This window comes from Euphorbia lathyris, chromosome 4 (assembly GCF_963576675.1).
Source record: "Euphorbia lathyris chromosome 4, ddEupLath1.1, whole genome shotgun sequence".
Lineage (NCBI taxonomy): Eukaryota > Viridiplantae > Streptophyta > Magnoliopsida > Malpighiales > Euphorbiaceae > Euphorbia > Euphorbia lathyris.
Genome location: NC_088913.1, coordinates 8,653,222 through 8,664,251, shown reverse-complemented (window position 1 = coordinate 8,664,251; position 11,030 = coordinate 8,653,222). Strand labels below are relative to the sequence as shown.

Below are 11,030 nucleotides of genomic sequence, written 5' to 3'. Positions count from 1 at the left end.
CGTGGCATAATGGCGGGTCTCCCATAGGGTTGACTATGGATAGCGTGTGGAGGAATCCCTACGATTCGCCTCTGTAGTAGCTTATGCGATACGCCATAGCTTTCTCGACTACTTGGATACGCGGTCGTTTTGGCTAATATCCATTTTGGTCCCGTAAATAATATCTCGATGTTATCAGAAGCCCCCTCTAAAGTTGCGTTGAAGTCCTTTAGGGCTTTTGATCTTCCTGTCGTGCCGTCAATAGTTGTCTAATTGATGGGTGCTCTGTTCCAGGCCATCCATCGAGTGGCAGGTGTCAGGGACGCACCGTTCGAGGTAAGTGGCGGTTTCCTTTTAAATTCTTTTTTCTCTCTCTTCCCCTTCACTTTGTCATTTGCTTCATTTTTTCCCTGCGTTTTTCTAGAGCTTTCTTCGTGTCAAGAACTTTGATTATTTGAAGCTTTCGACATTTCATGTAAGTTTATTCTTTCGTCTTGTTTTCTTTTTCATCTAGATTTTTATGAGTACCTCTTCTGGTTCTACCACTAAACTCTTCGGTGTGACCCATTCCTCTGACCCTTGATTTAGCTGGACTTCTTCTGAGAGTTCTGATTCCTCTGAGAGTACCCCTAGTTGCGATCTATCTGAGTTAAGGAATACGGTGAGGGAGTGTAGGAACCGTCGTCCCCGTTTAGTTAAAATTCAGAACTCTTCCACCGCTGCAGCTCGAATTGCTCCGGCGATAGACCCCAGGACCTTTTCCAGTATGTAGGCTTCCCCTTCGACTCCGATTAGAAAGAACAAGCCTCGCGCAGAGACCACTTCGTCTCGCATGAACGCCGCGGATCTTGCTGATTTGGCAGATCGATATCCATGGATTAAGAATTATGAGACTGAGTTGGCGGCTGCTCATCAGCGACCCGCCTGTCCCCCTAGGGGATTCCTTTCTGTGTACATGAGTCATGTGGAGAGAGGATTCCGCCTTCCTCTTCCCCGGATGATGAGAGAAATTTTGGACTACTTTGGGATCACCGTTTGCCAGCTGCATCCAAACGGCTAGTTGGACATAGCTTTAGATTGCTTTTTAGCTTCAAATTTGGGGGTAACCTGCACTCCTCGGGTCTTTCAATCTCTTCACAAGCCCTCAAAGCGCCAAACAGAATCTTTCAATACTTTCGTCAAATTCCAGGGTTATTCGCCCTTTAGCGATAAGATGTCGAACGTCCATTTTTGGGAGGAAAAGTTTTTCTTTGTCAAAGTGGCGGAGGGCGAATCTCTGGGATTCCCGTTGAACTGGAACTATAAGCCCCAACACATGGCTGGAGATCTGCGCATACTGACTGACCGTGATGAGAAAGTGGTGGGTCTTATGAAGAGTATTAAAACAGACTTCTGGACATACGGCGATGCTCTGGAATTCATGATGAATGACATTCCTTTAGTCCGTCGAGTGGGGACTGAGATTACTTACACGAAGTTTTACTCAATTTGATGAAGGTACTTTTATTCTTTCCTTGAACCTTGATTATTTTGTTGTTCCCTTGTCAGGGGTTTGTCTAAGGCCAGTCGCGCTCTTATAGAGAAGCGTAAAAAATAGAAGGCGTTAGAGGCCCAGAAAGATGCGCAGGTGGCGGATCCCAGTAAGAGCTCTGAGAAACACCCTTTAGTGGGAGCTGCGGATCCCCCCGTTAAGAAGAGGAGAATAGCCCCTGCTGGGCGGATGGAGATTCACCTGTTGCCATTCGAGGAGTGGTTCTGTATGCCCATAGGACAGGACATTCATTAGCTGATCCGCCCACTTTTTGTTATGCTCCCCCAGTCTCTTTTTAATACCTTTAACGATCGTTCGATTTGTAACTTCAGTCATTCCGTTGGATTGGGGGTAGTAAACAGAGGCGAACCTGTTCTGAATGCCTTGACTTTCGCAAAATGCTCTGAACTCTCCATAATCAGTAAAAAAAGGAAAAAATATAAAAGAAAAAAAAAGAATATTTGGTTTAAAAATCCTAAATAGATTCTTTCACTACAAAAAAAACGTGGATTACCGGCGGACATTACCGGTGGATTCAATCGCGTTGCTGATTACCGGTGGAATAGCAGCGGAATTGATTACGCTGCAGATTACCGGCGGATCAGGGACGATATTGAAAAATGGTTGGTGAATATTAAGCTCAGCAGCGGATTCGTTGGTAAGGATATCCGCCGATAAAATTACCGGCCAATAATTTTACATACCGGCGGAATTCCGTCAGTATGAATAAAAAATAAAAAATAAAAAAATAATTATTTATTATTTATTATTATTATTATTTTAGAATAATCTATTCCTTTTTGGATTAGCGGGAATAGAAAATCATTCTCCCCCCTTTTTTTTCACGTGCTTTTTATTTCCCTTTTCATTTCCCTCCCAAACGACTGTACGTTTTCAACTAGTTGAGTCCTTTCCTCTTTCTCACCTCTCTCTCTCTCAAGCCTCTCCTCTTTCATGGAGAACACACAAGGTGCCAGACTTTTTCTCACTTAAGAACTAGCAAACCCTTTCTATTTGTTTCTCCATTTTTCATTCAACGGCTAATCCCTCACCCGTTTATATTGACCCATTGTTTTTTGGACACAGCAGCTGCGGCCTAGATTTCTCTACCATCAAGCTTTGGATTCTTCTTTGATTTAGGTGAGTGAACTTCTTAATCTTGACTGATTTTTCTTTGATTTGCTTTGATTTTGAATGGGTTTAAAGATTTTCCCCTTAATCTGAGATTTAGGGTTTATAGATTCACATAAAAGGTTGCTCAGCCCTCATGGTTCACTCCTAAAAGGCTGCTCCTTTTGTTTTAATCTTTCATTTTGTTTTTGGGTTTGTGTTTCAGTGTTGTTATTAGGTTGGGGGGGTGGGTTTCAAGGTTTTTGATAAAAAAAATGGAATCGTTCGTAACTCGCAGCGTAGAAGAAATAGAGTAATTAATTACGTAGAGTAATAAGATATGAGTTAATCTTGCTTTTCTTGAGCTTACTGAAGTAAGTTAATCTCACAACAGACAGCAAGAGAAGTCCCCTATTCGTTACCTAATTAATTCTCGGAAAGAAAGGTAATGGAAAGGAAGAAATGTAGTTTTTACTGGAAACCGGAACCCATAGCGTATGAACCTATTGGTAACGCTACTGACCCCATATCTCTTCCACCAGCCCTATAGCCTATTAAATCATAGGGTATTGCGTAGAGTAATAACACTACACCATAAAACCCCTAATGCAACCAAGTGAAATTGTTGGCTTAGACCCCTTTTTGAGTTGCAGTAGGTCAAAAATTGGCCTAACGCAACAAAATTCCAATTGTTGCGGATGCTCCTGTAGCATTATTTGCTAATGCAACAATTTGCAAAGAATAGCAACAATTAACAATTCTTGGATATTTTTTAATTATTTGCAACAAATTTTTGATTAAAGCAACAAATTTACAAAATAATGCAACATGTTATTATTGTTGCATTAAATCAAATGCAACTAATTTATTTAATTTTTGCAACAATTTTAATAGTTTTTGCAACACGAATATTGCTTCTAATGCAACAAATGTTATGAATTTGCAACAATTTTAGTTCGAAGTTGCAACATAATTGATTGAAATTGCAACAATTTTAATTGACTACTGCAACATATTTATTAGCTTTTGCAACAATTTTAACTGGAATCTGCAACATATTTGGTACCTTTTTGCAACATTTATAATTGAATAATGCAACAATTGTAATCGGCAGCTTTTTTGTTGCATTTCTTTTGAATAATTTAAACCTGTAATAAATGCAAATTTTGACTAATTTCGAAAAGTATAATCTGAAATATAATAAATATACTTCTAAACAATGATCCAAAATATACATACACAATCTTTTACAAAATAAGATAGAGTATCATAATATATGTACAATACATAGTTTTCAAAGTCTAAGAAACGACAATCTTTCATTGATATCACTCGTTATCTTCTCCATCATCATCCTGTACAAGAATTGACATTTAACTCATATCAATTGCAAATTCTCATTATGAAATTATATTACAATAATGTACAAGTGATATTATATATTTACCTCAATACTTGGCTCATTCGATACGTTATTTGAAGGAGAGACAGAATCAGCTAAAAAACTAACATTACCCCATTTTACCCTTTAACATGCAAAAAAATAACTAGAATTAGAAGATGCAATTAAAACTGATTTAAGAAAGTTAGAGAAAAATGTTCTGGACAGCTGAACCAAAAAGGACTGGACAGGGTTCAATTCTTACTTGACATCTGTAGTAAGTTAATTGAATTCCTCGAGTCTTAACCCCCTTTTTTGCTATCAAACTTTAATAGGCAAGCTCGTCAATCCAATCAAATAAAAGAAAACAATATTTTCTTTCATTTTTTATGGTGATATAGATAATGCAAGAAGCGAAAATGCAAGCGGAAATGCAATTATTACCCAACTTTTTTATTTTGATATTTTAAATCCAAATTCTACAAACACAGAGTTAGTAAAAAAATTTGAGATTAATTACACGGATAACAAACCTGTAACGGTGGCAGTTAAACCGGTAGCATCAACCCATTGTGTCACTCGTTCTGCAGTCTTCAAATGCTGATATTATAATGGGCTGAAGGTCAATGTCGTTATAAATCCCCTAGGAAGAAAGAAGGAATCCTATAAATAATTACATCCTACCTGACTAAAAAAATGAAAATAAATTTCTCAATTGCTTGATATAAAATGCAATTATATTCATCAAATTTGTTAGCCTAATAATGAATAAAGGGTCAAATAGGCCCCTTAAATTGGCATGGATAATCAATTTGGCCCAAATTCATTACCATATGGAATTGGGATACGTTTGAGGAGGTAGTATTCTACTACAGACATGGAAGCAGAAAATGTCATTGCAAATGTAGCGATTGCACTTGACACCTATATATAGTAAATTACATAAACTTAATTAATCTAAAATTAATAATTAAGAAAAATAAGATACGTGAGGAGGGATTCCCGTCTCAAGGAAAAGAGGATCTAAGATGAAACCACCACCAAGACCAAGCAAACCTCCAACAATACCAGCAATTAAACCACATAAACAGTAAACTATCAATTTAGGCACACTCAAATTACTTCATGCCTCTCCTTTTGATGATATCTTTCTTTTTCCCTTATAAATTCTAAATGTTTCATATATAGCTAACCCACTTGTTACTGGCACCTGAATTAATCACTCCAAATTTTACTCATTTTTTTTGTAGATTAGACCGAGATCAAATTAGCCTAGAAAGTACAATTTATTTTTGGTACCTGAAATTTATCATGCTTATACTTTGATACCGGAAATTTATTTTTACACTTAAAAACTACTATTACTTTAAATATTACAATGCACTTTTATATTTTTAATTTTATCCTCGACGTCACTTTCCCTCTTGTCCCCTCTCTCTAAAATTTGGGCTGAATGGATACCCAAAGATTGAATTGGACCAAATTGACTCCCCCTGCCAACTTAAGGAGCCAATTTGACCCTTTATTCGCCTAATAATATAGTCACGTGAACGTATCGAGGGCAAGCAAGCTATCGTGATCTATTCAGACAATAAAAATAGAAAACCTGTAGACGTTATAAAAGTTATGGAATCAACAAAATAAATCAACTAACTCTCTTTTGATTTGATGATTCTTGTACTATTTACCAAACAAAAAGTTATGGCACATCTGCCATAAGTGGCGGTGGTGGTGGTGGACATATATATGCCAATTATGCCATAATATCATTAGTCAGTCTTAATATTGGCTACATTTACAACTCATATAAATTAAGGGACCCTCCTTTATGCTCTGATTTTATCAATTATATATTTCCATGCACCCAATGGCTACTCTATCGTACACTTTACCACTCATAAATGTTTATGGAGAATTTGACAATAATAAAACTTTAAATAAGCAGCATCTCATCACACTATTATACTGCATGCAGATGTTTTACATTTAAAGATACAGAAGGAGTGGCGGAGATGTATTTCCCATTCCGTCTCAATACTTGCAGGGATGAACTTGGAGAATTCTCATTAAAAGATTTAGAGATTTATTCAACCAATTATTCACTTCTCTCTATATTTATTTTATGTATTAAGTTCCATTTCAAACAAAAATATTGTCAACAGTATTTAAAAACAACCAGAAAGCAATAGAACAAAGATAAAGAAATGAAAACATTAACAAAGTATACCAAAAAATGCACGGAAATGAAAACTCGCTGCTGGCGAGCAGTGCATAATCAACTAATTAGTGATTAATTCTAGTCTTCCTCATTCTTGAATGAATATAAACAGATGAGAGATAAGAGGAGGGCTGAGAAAACAGAAGCTCAGCTGCTTGACACATTTGACTATCCCTGGAACAAAGGCAGTAATGGTGATAGACGCCCTAAAGATATCATACAAAAACTTGGTGAAATTGCTTCAAGAAGCTCCTTTAAATTTACAACAATCTTCAAAAAGCTTCTGTTTCTACGTCTTGGTCAAGTGGGTATCAAAATTGAAGCAGGCAAGCCACTATTGCCAGAAGAATGTACAGTGGAAAAAGTTTCCTCCATGGAATTTCAAATTTAGCAGGTGGCAGCCTAGATTACTAGTTTCGGAGAAATCTGGCATTGAAGAGAATTCCTCCAACATATGTGGAATCCTCACAAGTGAAGGTATGGTTTAATTTAGGGATAAGGTACCAAAATAGGTCTAAGGTTTTTGGGGAAGTATCAATTTACGCCCAACGTTCAAAATAGCACCAATATAAGCTTAAGGTTTACAACATAATATTAATTTAGGCTTAACGTTTACAATATAGCATCAATTTAGGCCTCACGTACAAAGTAGCACCAATATAGGCTTAACGTTTATAAAATAATACGAATTTAAGTTTAACGTTTTACAAAATATATACAATTTAAACTAAACTTCACAATTTTAAACTAAACAATATGTAATATATGCAAACTAAAAGTAATTTAAAATTGTGAAGTTTAGTTTAAATTGTATATATTTTGTAAAACGTTAAGCTTAAATTCGTATTATTTTATAAACGTTAAGCCTATATTGGTGCTACTTTGTACGTGAGGCCTAAATTGATGCTATATTGTAAACGTTAAGCCTAAATTGATATTATGTTGTAAACGTTAAGCCTATATTGGAGCTATTTTGAACGTTGGGCCTAAATTAGTACTTTCCCAAAAACCTTAGACCTATTTTGGTACCTTATCCCTTTAATTTGTTACTTGTAGTTGGTTTAAACAAGTGTTTCAAAGTTATCCCAGACCAGTACCCAGACCAAGTCGCCACAATAAAATTCCATTATCAGTCAGGCAGGTAAGATATGCCTTCAGTATAACATGATTAACCTTTTTAGTAAAAATCGGGTAATAGAATACATCTATGGCTCCTAAACTTAGCACAACTAACATTATACTTGCTGCGTTAAATGGAAAGCACTGCTATGATCATTCCATCTAAAAACAAAGTAACCCTCCTCTTGAAACTATTATCCTAAGATTACTACTGACATTCTCGTTTGCAATTTTATTTGGATATAAACTGATGGGTCAATTCAATACTCAAAATTAAAGCTTGACATTTTGATGGCATTTAAAAACAAAAAGGTACACATGAACTGAAACATCATGCACTTTTTATACCTCACTGACCCAATATAAATCCTGGAAAAACAAAGACATTAATCTTCAAGATAACAAGTCCTTACCGAGAAGCCGACACCAACACGAAAAGAAGCACCACAGCAGATTGATAGATCGGAGCAGATCTGCAGCCACCAAAGAAGGGAGAAGGTTCAGATTCATACCCAAAAAACTCAGAAATAAATCAAAGGAAGAAGAGAAATTTACCGAAAAAGAACCAAACGGACGGAGAAAGTGAGAAGCAGCAACTGCTAACATCAAATCGCCTTCTTTAATCCGTGGGATCTAATATCTATCCCCTTTCTTAAGGAGAGCTGTCGTGCTTAGGGAAAGAACAAGAGAGATGTAGAGAAGAGGGAGGAAGCCATGGAAGGTGTCGTGTTTTCTGAACGAAAGGAAGAATGGAGGAGGAGTTGAACCGCTGGGAAATGGGTAAAGAGTAACCCTTGTTTATTATTCCCAACTTACCCCTACAAATTACAGATTACCCCCTCATGTTTTATCAATCCTTAAATTTGACCCCAACTTTCTTTTAATCTCTTCAATCATGTTCTTCCATATATCAATTTAGACCCAATTGTTTAAATATGATTCGATTAAACCCCTATGCATTACAATTACCTACTTTAGATCATTGAAACTTCAATTTAACCTTCAAAACATTTTTTTATTATCTATGCTTTGTGAAATGGAGTCTTTTTTTTATTAATTTTGATAAATAAATTCAAATTAATTTGTGCAAAGCACCATAAAAAGGTAAGAAGAAACATTTCATATAAAAATTTGAAAATTTCTTTTACAAGTTTATATATTAATAAAAAAAATTAATATTTAATATTGTATAACTGTTCCAAAAATTTAATATTATATAATTGTTCTCAAAAATTAATATTTATATATATATATTAATAATAATAAATTATTTTAATTGCAACATTATATATTTGTTAGTTTTTCTTTATTTTTGCTGCATTAGATCACTTAAATGTAAATGCAACAATTACAATTTTGTTGCTTTCTCGGTTTTACATTATTTTTTGTAACAATTTAAATAAATTGTTGGATTAACTTGCTTAAAAGCAACATGTCAAGCAACAATTAATATTTTTGTTGCATATTTTTTTATCATTTTGCTAATTTGAAGATTATTGCAACAAAAATGCAACATTATTGAAATACAACAAAATAAACTAATTTAATGCATCAATTTTCAAGCAACAAATTCAAATTTGGTTGCATTAGGGGTTTTATGGTATAGTGTAAGAGATATATGAGGACTTACTTCACACTTAGTTCAGTTGCTTACTGAACATGAACTCAATCTACTGAACTAGAAAGTACCTATTCGTTACTAACTGATCAATTCGGTAAGTCTAGTCAATACAGCCTAAACCAATTTCCTTTTGGGTGCTCTTATAAATATGGAAGATAATGTTTTAGAGAGTGATAAAGGTTTTGTTTTTGTTACTGTTGTTGATCAGATGTGATCATTCTTAAAACATCAATTTTGCATGATACATTTATTTTCCCTGTTTCAGTAAATGAGGTAGTATTGGAAGGAGAGGAGACAGAAACAAAGAAAGTCAACAGGAGTACTACCAAAGCTTACAACAATACCGTGAAGGAAGGAGACTGATTTTGTGAAGAAACCTGAAAACAAGGTTGTTACTAACAGGTTAGAATTAATATAAGCAGTATAAAAAAACAACTATTGCTCTGTTATTTTGCATTTATATAATAATGTTTGGAGTCTTCACAGTTTTACTGAACACTTGTAATGTGCAAAAACTTTGAAAATGCCACTTGCAAGTTAGATTGTATTTATATTATCTATGTCTATAATTTTACATTCTAAATTATATGCAGTAGATAGATGAATTAATTATCATTTGTTTACTTCCTATTATAAAATGAATTGTTGGAACATAATTCGGGTTGCTGTGTTCAATTGTTCTTCTCTTTCCGTTGTGCTAGTGAATTGTGGTATACTACTCATTACTGTTTTATTAGCTTATACTCTTGGAAAGGCATTTGGTTCTTGAACTTTTTGATTTCACTTTATTAGACTCTCACATTATTGTTTTGTTGTATAAGCCTTTATCATTGTTAGAGAAGTCCTCCATATGGCTTAAAATAAAAGTTCAAAAGCAGAAATTGACTTGATATAATATAATTTGCTTCCAATCATCCTTCAATGACAGTCACCTTGACATATTATTTCTACTTCATACAATAGGACTTCCAACACCATTGTGACAGATTGCTGGACCTTTGTCGGATGTTTAAGGAAAATAAACTTTTTTAATGTCTTATTTTCATTTTCTTATTTGTAACATGAAGAATATCTGAACTTCTTTGACCATATACACCATGTATTTTATCTAAAGCCCCAACTCATGTCTTTTGCATGGAGAATTTACACTGTGAATTGGTAAACTTAAATGTAGGAAGTGAGGAATTCAACTAATGACTTGATAAACTATTTATTTTTTCCTATTTTGCTTTCTTTCCTTTTTACATTTAGGATTAATTATCTTTTTTTTTCCTTTTTGCTTTCATTCCTTTTTACATTGAGAATAATTATCTTTTTTCCTATTTTGCTTTCTTTCCCGTAAGCCTATATAAAGGCATGTTTTTCTGTTTTTTGAGGAGACTTTGGATGAATACAATTTGAGAGAGTTTTCTCTTTTCTTTTCCAATTGTCACCATTCTTTTGAATCAACGACCCTTGAAGGTTAGCTAGCGACATTCGTGTGTCGAATTAATGATAGCTAACGTTTATCTATAGAGAGTTTTTGATACGGATTGAAAGCGATAAATGGAGGTTTTAGTCGTAAACCAACAAAGATGTTCTTCTCAAGCTTAACTTGAAGGAGTGAATCCCGATAACAAGGTATAACCTTAATTCTCAAAGAGAAATGATATTTGATTGATTAAAAAGTTGTTCCATTCTTACAAAATGAGGGTATAAATACATCCCCTAATGACCGACGCTACCCTTATTAGGGTTACAAAAAGGCATAAGACAAAGGGCAAAATGGATAGTCTGCTCAGACAAGGAGTACGATGGCGCAGGTACGGAATGTCAGACTGTCTGTTGGTCGACTTCCTGAGGAAGTAATCTTGGCGATCCGCCCATGCTCATATGTGGATACGCCTTCTGGCGTACTCCTAGATCCACCTTGCTCGCATGTCTTGGGGATCCGCCCTTCCAGGTGCATCCTTTGTGAGCTTGATTCTTGAAGACCCGCTAGAGTCCGCGCGATCAGTGTGACCAGTTCGGATGTCCGCATCATTCTCTCCTTCTTTAAAAGAGTCCGGCACTGATTCATTTTTGTTGAGCT

At 35.1% G+C, this 11,030-nt stretch overlaps 1 long non-coding RNA gene across 2 annotated transcripts; it reads right to left on the bottom strand.

The window, feature by feature from the left end:
- Nucleotides 1-3,811: 3,811 nt before the first annotated feature.
- Nucleotides 3,812-8,095, bottom strand: LOC136226805 (uncharacterized). 2 transcript variants are annotated; one of them, XR_010687867.1, is made up of 5 exons: nucleotides 7,894-8,095; nucleotides 7,752-7,811; nucleotides 4,267-4,644; nucleotides 4,068-4,146; nucleotides 3,812-3,975 (listed from the first exon to the last, which is right to left on the bottom strand). It is a non-coding gene; the product is annotated as an uncharacterized lncRNA (long non-coding RNA). The 2 variants fall into 2 exon arrangements; XR_010687866.1 differs by having other exon boundaries at nucleotides 4,535-4,644.
- Nucleotides 8,096-11,030: the final 2,935 nt, after the last annotated feature.